The sequence below is a fragment of the Desmodus rotundus genome, chromosome 9 (genome assembly GCF_022682495.2).
Source record: "Desmodus rotundus isolate HL8 chromosome 9, HLdesRot8A.1, whole genome shotgun sequence".
In the NCBI taxonomy this organism is placed as follows: domain Eukaryota; kingdom Metazoa; phylum Chordata; class Mammalia; order Chiroptera; family Phyllostomidae; genus Desmodus; species Desmodus rotundus.
The window spans coordinates 106699395-106708043 of record NC_071395.1 but is presented as its reverse complement, the minus strand read 5'-3'; the positions used below and the strand labels follow the sequence as shown (position 1 = coordinate 106708043).

The 8649-nt window shown below is 51.5% G+C and overlaps 1 pseudogene; it reads right to left on the bottom strand.

Moving 5' to 3' along the window:
* Positions 1–604: 604 nt before the first annotated feature.
* On the bottom strand, positions 605–2009 carry LOC112298868 (geminin pseudogene; annotated as a pseudogene).
* Between the last annotated feature and the right edge of the window lie 6640 nt (positions 2010–8649).

Genomic DNA, 8649 nt, shown 5'->3' with positions numbered 1-8649 from the left:
TTAGCTGCAACAGGAAGATCCTGCCTTCCCCCCAAGCAGGTGGAATGTTCATCTCTGCTATTAACAGAATATCCGGTAACGTTTTAATTAAAAATTTAATTCTAATTAGTCCACCAGCTGACCAGAAGCATAAGCAAAGCCAAGACCAACTGTGATGTTGCAAATAGATACGCACATGGAAAGATGGGGTGGGGGAACGAGACAAAGGCTGAGAACCAATAACCAGGGAATCAGGGCGATTCTCCTCCTCACAGCTCAGACATCACGTCTCTGCTCTTAAGAGACCCCAGGCTACCACCCTGAGACCCCTAAACACAGTCACACACACCCTTTCCCACCCGTCCCTCTGCTGTCCCCAGCCCTATACGGGCCAACAATCCCTGCTTCCTGTTCAACTCAGACCTGCATTCAGCAGATTTTTTTTTCAAAAGGAGACTGAAGTTTATCATGAACAAGTTGTGTCTGACATCTGAGAAAATGCTATTTATATAAAATACCATAGATTAAAAATACATAGTGTTTGTATTTTAATACACTCTTAGAGTCCCAGGATTCAAACCCAGGCATTTGATTTTAAGTCTGCATTACATAGTTATTTGCTCTGCTACAAAGAACTAGAGTGGAGGTAAACTTTGCTGGTATAGTTCTCAAGTCGAATACTGCTGAATCTCACGGACAGGGCTTTGCCCCTGTAGAGGAAGATACAATTTCTTTCAGCATGTGCACCAGTTTCTGAGTCTTCCGCTTCAGAATCCTCACCAGTTTCCTCTTCGGAATCCAAGTCCTGACTATCCGGTGATTCAAAGTCCCCCAGAGGTTCTCCTTACAGTCCCTCCGTGACCCCCGCCACACGCCGCGCATCGTGCACGTTCTGCTGCCTCTGCCGACGCTTCGCCCTCCTTTTCCAGGTGGGCAATTCCATCGTCCTTTTGGCCAAGTTCCTTGTGAAGTCTCCCACTTTTTCTGCCACTTCTTTCCAGTATTCTGTAACCATAAGATCAAATGCTTCTTGGGCCTCTCCAAGAGCTTTATTTTCACTCTGTTCCGGGACAATAGTAACTCCAGAGCCAGAAGTCTAGATGTTAACTGGTCATTCCAATGTTTCATTTTCATCACACCTTTGCCAACTCATTTTCTCTTCCCACAACAGGTCCAGCTGTGGACAGCTGGATCGTCTTCAGACTTCTCCTTGGGACAGGACTACTCTTTACAGGCCCTCGGGTCCCTTCTTGTTTCTGCTTCATCCCGGGATTCACTTTGCACTGCGACCCCACGGAGTTGGCAGGTGAAGCGTGAATCAGGCCGGTCGGGCAGCTTACACCTCCTGCCACCACGCTCACTCGCTAGAGGGGGGATCCACCCAGCCCTGGCAGCACCCCCTCACACAAGACCCCCCAGGCCATCCTCGCCCGTCCACACCAGCCCAGTCAGCAGATTCTAATGCTGTGATTCCAGAAGATAACCCGAGACTGTTCTTCACTCCCCACAGGCACGCAGCAGGGTGCAGAAGAGCCTGAGAAGCCACAAGAAACAAACAGTGACATTCACTTACTGAAATATTTGGCAGAAAGAACTTTTGTTCTCACATAAAATCAACCCAGAGAGATCATGAGAAAGAAAGCAACACTTGCGCACATTTTAAAACAAAACACCATGCTCAAAATCATGTGGGCCAAGTACCACGCGGTACCCAGGGTTAGACCCTGGGACAGAAAAGAGACATTGATGGGAAACACCGGTGGAGCACAGATAAACACTGGAGGTTAATTACTAGTAAGGCACAGTGTTCATTTCTCGGTTGACGAAAGTACCTCAGTTATAAAAGATGTTAACACCAGGGGAAACTGGGTAAAGGGTATACAGGAACTTGTACTATCGTTGCAACTTCTCTATAAATATAAAATTATTCCAAAATAAAAAGTGTATTTAAAAAATAATCATGTGGCTGCTTCTGGCTTCCTGGCCACCCCACCCCTCACCCCCACTCCCAGGCAGCACAAGTGCACCATCGTGGGGTCAGAATTCCCTGGGCGGCAGTTGCTGAGAATCCCCCAGGGATGGGCCGGGACCAGCAGCAGGATGTGTGGTCATGGGCAGGATGGAGCCAGCTCCAAGCCAGCTCCAACACCAAGGAATCAGTCTGCAGAACCACAGACAGGTCAGAGCCCTGGACGTCCAGATCATTCCAGATCTCCAGGTCATTTGCTTATTTCGTAAGTGTTTATCAGAGCCTGTGTCAGGCATCGTGCTAGGCGGCTGTGAGAACAGGAATGTGGAGGAAGAGGGTTGCCGGTGCAAGGATGGATAAGACCCAGAGAAACACCCAGTCTCCTCCCCGAAGGAAGCAGACAGGGAAACAGATGTGCTCCCCACACAGTGACAATACCCGGCAGTGACTAGAGGGCAGGGATTTGCACACAGCCTGCTGGGGTGATCCCGGAAGGCTTCACAGAGGAGGTGATATAAGCCAGGAACTGTAGCCCAGTTGCTCCCTGTGACTCAAAGATAATCACACCTGATCCTCTGGCTCAGGCAGCTAGGAGGAGCCAAGAAGGAGGGAATTGCTCTCCACAAATACCAAGTGCTGTAGGCATCATAAAATCATCATCACCATCATCATCATCATCATCACCACCATCAGACTCTGATGGCCCAGTGGGAGGCCCAGGCCCTAAAGGGGGCCCCTGGTAAGAAGGGAACAGGCATGGAGGAGGCCATTCTTACAGCTAGCTGGGCCGCTTCTGGAGGGTGTTGACACAGCTGGGAAGAAAGTCTTCCTCGGCCTCATTAATCACTTCTGCACAGGAGCTCTGAGGGAGGGGCACTCCAGGGGCCCTGGGCTAGCTCTCACCGGGGCTCCTTGGGGTGGCAGAAGGGGGGCTGGCCTCAAGCCTAGAGCCAGGGGAAGGTCCGGAGAGGCCAGGATGGCATGGAACGAGGCTGCCAAGCCCCAGGGACCCCTAGGTCAGGGGATTTCCCAGCCAGGATGTTTGTCCATGGAGCAGCAACCTTCCTGCCCGAGGTTAAAACCACTTCTGGCCTGTGGCTGGTAACCCCCTCACAGGCAGTTCCCAGGAGACGAATTTTTTCTTCTCTGTTGGCCAAACCAGTGGCAGCTGCTTGCCATGCGGTTCCAGACCCTCCCTCCCCAAACCCTGCCCAGCCTGCGCGAGTATCGCCAGCCTTTGCTGAGAGCGGAGGGAAGATCCATTCAAACCAGAGGACTGCTTTGAACACGACAAGGGAGAAGGTGGGGAACCAGCAGGACGGTTTCTTCATCCGTGGGTTGTTATTCATTCCACAGACACTTACCAAGCACCTGCTCTGTGCCTGGCCCTGTGCTCTGTGCCTGTGCCCGGGGGACAGCAAAGAGCAGAGAGAGGAGGGCATGCTTTCCACAGCTTACCTTCTAGACCGAGGGGCAGAGAACAGAAAGCAGTGTGTTCACCAGAGTAGCCAGGAAGGCCAATGCCCTGAGTTCAGACCCACTGTCCAGAAGGGCTCTCCCTGGGCATCCCCTTCCTCTCTCCCCAGTCTGAACGCGGAGGCCTGAGGCTGGACCAGCAGCTAGCTGGAGGACAGGAGACCTGAGTTGTCTGGACTCCCATGTAGCCCCCATCTGTTCAGAAGGGGAAATAAGGAAGGCAGCTCCTGGCATCGCCCCTTCAGTTTAATCTGAAACCCACTAGACGAGCAGGTGGCCGAGTGGGCCAGGAGCCAGGGGTGGGGGGATTGGGGGGGATGACAGTGATGAGGGGGGTTGGTCTCAGCCTCTCTTCACCACCTTGGGGAGCCAAGAGGTGTGTGCCCTCTGCCTCTCTTTCTCCCCTCTCTCCTTTTTCTTTCCCTCCCGCGTCTTTTCATTCTTTCTCCTTCTTTCTTCCTTCTCCTCCCCTCCCTCCCCATCCCCTGTTCTCTTGCCTCCTTCCCCCTCCCCTTCTTCCTGTCTCACATTTGCCTGCCCAGGAATCAGACCCCAGACAGTACCTAGGAAGTCTGCGGCCTTGCCTAATAGAACCGTAATAGTCCTTGGGGAGGCGCGATAATGACATCCTCCTTAAATAAAAGGACTTAATGGAGATTTCCCAAATTTGAAAACCACATTTCCACTAGCAACCTATTCAGCAAGTGACTACTCTGAAAGGGAGCTCATGGGAAGCTGCAGGGGGGCAGTGGGGGAGGAGAGAGAGTGTGCAAGGAACATTCTGCTCAGGGACTTTCGGTGGCAGGACAAAGCCCCTGGTCCCAGGACACATCCCACAGGCGGGCCATCTTGATCCTCCCCCGCCCTACTGAGCCAGCTCAGAAAGAACCGAAGCTCAGAATCCAGAAATCCCGAGTGATGGTGGGTGAGTTACTTCACGCACTGAGCCTCGGCTTCCTCAGCTGGGAGTTGGGTGAAACCCTCCTGTCCCAATATCCCAACAGTCAGGCCATTACCTCATTCCCCACATGCAGCCGAAGCACAGTTAGACTGGGTGCTTCTAAACCAGAGCTAGGCCACCCACTCACCCTGGATTTAAGAAAATACCAGACTGTTGCAGAGGGAGGAGGAGAGAAATGGCTTCCCCACTGCCTCTATCACTAGGATACTAATTAATGGTAAGTGAGGTGCAGAATGTTAATTAATCTTGGGAAATCTGGGATCCCTAAATTTATTTCAGGTAATCTCGTAAACCTTTTGGGGGATCCTGAAAACAACCAAAGGCTCTCAAGTCCACCTAATTTCCATACCCCACCCTGAGTGGAAGAATAATGGGAAAGAAAAGGACAACAAAGGAGTATGGAATGAATGAATCTGGTGAGCAGTCCTCGATGGACTGTGAACCCAGCACCGCCACTGACCTGCTCTGTGACGTTGGGGAAAGCTCTCCCCCTCTCTGGGCCTCCATTTCCCGAGGTGATCTTTAACAGCATTACCATTCTAAAAATAATTTAAATCGGAAGTAAAATTCTTCTGACTTTGGGCTTCTCTGCACCGCCTGGGAAGTGGTATGTTTGCCAACACTGCCCCCTTGTGACAGAACTACGCAACTCCGGGCTGATGATGCCTCCGAGTGTCCTGAGGTCCAAGCTGCCCACGCCAAGGTGGGAAGGGTCCTTGCATTCCACCCACCCCACCCTCCTCCCACAAGGGAGACCATCTCTGTTTTGAAAAATCTTTCTTTTCACTTTGTATCATAGGCCATTCACCGTTGCAAATATAATTCTGTCTTGGAAGGGGAAAGTAACTACCATTTCCAAGCTCCTACTCTTTTCCAGTTACTGTGGTAAATGTGTTATACACATGGTCTTGTTTGATCCTGAAAACAACGCTGCAAGGAAGACATAATTGGCCTTCATTTTACAGAAGGAGAGTCTGGGGCTCAGAGAGGTGATGCAACTCGCCCAAAGTCACACAGCTAGAAAGAGATTAGCCCGAAACGCAGAGCTCAGTGGACTCCAGAGCTCAGGCCTCCTCCTCGGCAATCAGTGGTTGATTTCTCTCATCTGTTTCAGGCCCCATTTTCACAGGCCTCTTCAGTTGGCAGGGGGGTGGGGGTAGTCACTGAGCTGAAGGAGAAAGGAAAGAGATCTCCAAGAAACAGCTCTGCCCTGCTCCTGGGATGGGAGTAGATGGACCCTCACCCAAGGCTTGGGGCTCACCAGGCAGACTTGGGGCACATCAGAAGCTTTCCGAATGTTCCCTGAATTACGAGACACCTCCAGATCCTGAAGAGGGCATGAACCTATAATCCACAGAAACCAGGAACACAACTCCTGTGTCTGTGGCATGTTTGCCAATTTGTTGTCACCACCCAGCGGGAACCTCCCCAGCACCTCCCAGAGGCTGTGCCCAACCTGAAGTGGGAAATGAAGACGGAGACCCACGTGGTTCCCTTATACTCAGGAAAAGCGATTCTCTTCCTACTGCATTCCTGTGCCTCGGGAACAGGATAGGCCTAGATGTGCAAATTACATTTTCATAGAGTTGCTGGTCAGTTACCTGCTCAGACACACTAGGACATCCTTCACAATCCCCAGCAAATGTAACCGCCTCCATCCCATAATGACTGACACCCCACAGCCAGGTGAGCCTCAGGAGAGACTATGAGGACGGCCTTTGCTCCTAGTCTGGAGATTCTGTCTGTAATTGTCTCATCCAGTAACCTTATCTTCTTCTTGTGGGCTTTTGGACTCTTAGAGAATAGACATCCACCCATGGGCCCAGGACATAGACCGAGACACTGTCAATATCTCCGCCAATTCCGGGTGGCATAAATACTATGGCTCGAGGACCCTACCCCTTCCAAAAGAAGACTGTAAATCTCAAAGTTTAAACAATAGCAAGAACAGTAATAATAACATACAGAGGATGCATGTAGTCCTGGACATGGAGTTCACCAGCAAACGGCCCTGTCTAAAGGCAAAGGATAGAAGGCAGAGAACAGCCAAGGTCTGACTCCCTGCCATCCTCCACTCCGGGCCAGCCCATGCCAGCCCATGCCCAACTCACCCTAACCTACATTAACATGCCCTCCTTTAAACTTTAACACTTTCACATATATTCATGATACGTCAGCACATCCCAACGTCCTTTACCTAAGGTGTTGTAGCTGTTGAGCATAATATGAGGGTGACATCCTTGACCAGCGCGGCAGAGACACGCATGCCCAGAGATGACGCGAGCGGCTTGGCCCTGGTGGTAACGACAGTGTGGGGCAAGGACCTGGGGTGAGCTGTGCAGCAACCCCAGACCCAGCACCCACACACTCTGAGAGTTTCCCTCCTGTCCAAGTGCACGCATATTTTCCCAGGTTCGGCACAGCTTTACCCTGAAACCCGCTGGCCCACTATAGTGGCCCCTGGCCCCCCGACTCCTTGATCACAGGGAGCTTGAGTTGCTGAAGCAGTGTGCAGACCACGCCAGTTTCTTGGGGACAGCTTTTGCTTCCTCATAAACTCCAGAAGAGTGACTCCCTGCTGATTGGCGGCCGGGGAGGGGAGGGGGGGTCCGAAGGCCCGGCTGGTTTGAGGCACTGCGCTCTGGCTCCCACACCCAGGTCAGGGCGCTGTTGTAATTAAGGGAGAAGAGCCCCCCAGCTCCTTTCTTTGTGGTCCAGGGAGGCACTATCTCTAAAGGCAGCACCCACGCAGAGCCTCAGACCTGCTGACCAGCTAGCAGGGAGAGCACACACCCAACGGGCCGGGCTTGAAGGGGCAGCACAGCACGGGGAGCTCAGCACAGCAGGGGCTTCTGCACAGTTTGGGGAGACCTGGGCCGCAGGAGCTGCCGTCTCCGCTGCCATCCGCGCTGCCGCCTGAGCTGGGGCTGGGCGACTCTGGTCTTGAGAGGGTTAAAAACCCACTCTCACTCCGTGGCTCCGTTCCAAAGGGTCTCCGTTAACACCAGAGGTCTCCTGATATCTCACTCACTTTAATAGATTTTTCCCATTGACGTTTCAGTTTATTGACTATCATTTCCTTTTCTACAGGGGAGCTATTTTCTGGGTCACTGATCCAACCAACTTAAAAGGGGTTGCATCGATTGGGTTTTATCGGCGGTGACTTGCACAGAGATGAGCCGGCTTGCTCCTACCTGCTCACAGCTCCTTTGTTTCCCCCTCCCAGCCCCCACCCACTCTGTTGACTTGGGGGAGGAACAAAGTTGGGGCCCTTCGCTGGTGGGCGTTGTGGGCTGAGGGGAAACTTCTGGCTGCATTGCCTCCTGCCTTAGGGTAAGGGCCATTAAAACACACGCACACGGAGGAGTTCCTGTCAGCACAACTTGAGGAAAGATGGAAGCTAATCCAGAAAGTTACCCATTTATTGAGTGAGCATTTACTAAGTACCTACTGTGTGGGACAATCATCAATAATGCCTTAGTAACCTCTACATCTTGCAAAACTCTTTTTTAAAATGATTTTACCTATTTATTTTTAGAGAGAGGAGAAGGGAGGGAGAAAGAGAGGGAGAGAAACATCAATCTGTGGTTGCCTCTCACACGCCCCCTACTGGAGACCTGGCCTGTAACCCAAGCATGTGCCCTGACTGGGAATCGAACCGACAATCCTTTGGTATGTAGGCCAGCGCTCAATCCACTGAACCACACCATCCACGGCTGCAAAGCTCTTTTGAATTTACTATCTCACCTGACGCTCACAACTCTGAGCCATAAGTAGGATGACTATTATCCCTCCTTCAAAGATAAAGGACTGGACACTGCTAACAGGACCTGCCCTGAATCATATGATCGGCTAGTGGAAAACTCCAAATTTAAACCTTCGGTTGTCTGACTCCAGACTCTCCATCCTCCCATGAGGAGAGCCCAGATACCAAGAGGTATAAGGCAAAGTTAATATTTAATGTAAGAATAAGATTGTTTACGCATGTGCAGTGCATGTGCCACTCATAGACAAGGTGGGGAGTGGAGTAGCTGCAGAACTGGAAAGGCTTCGGGAGCCGTCTAATTCAATACCACGACCACCACCTCCCCCCAACTTACAGGCGAGAAAAAGTGAGTCCCGGGGATGTCAAATAATGTGCCCAATTCATACAATGAATTCTTCCATTCTTTCATTTATTCATTCATTTTTTGGTGCCAGGTGGCACGTATGTGTTCTCACTGAAGCACATACCTTTGAGTGCAGAGCAAAGAGTGCTTGCTGG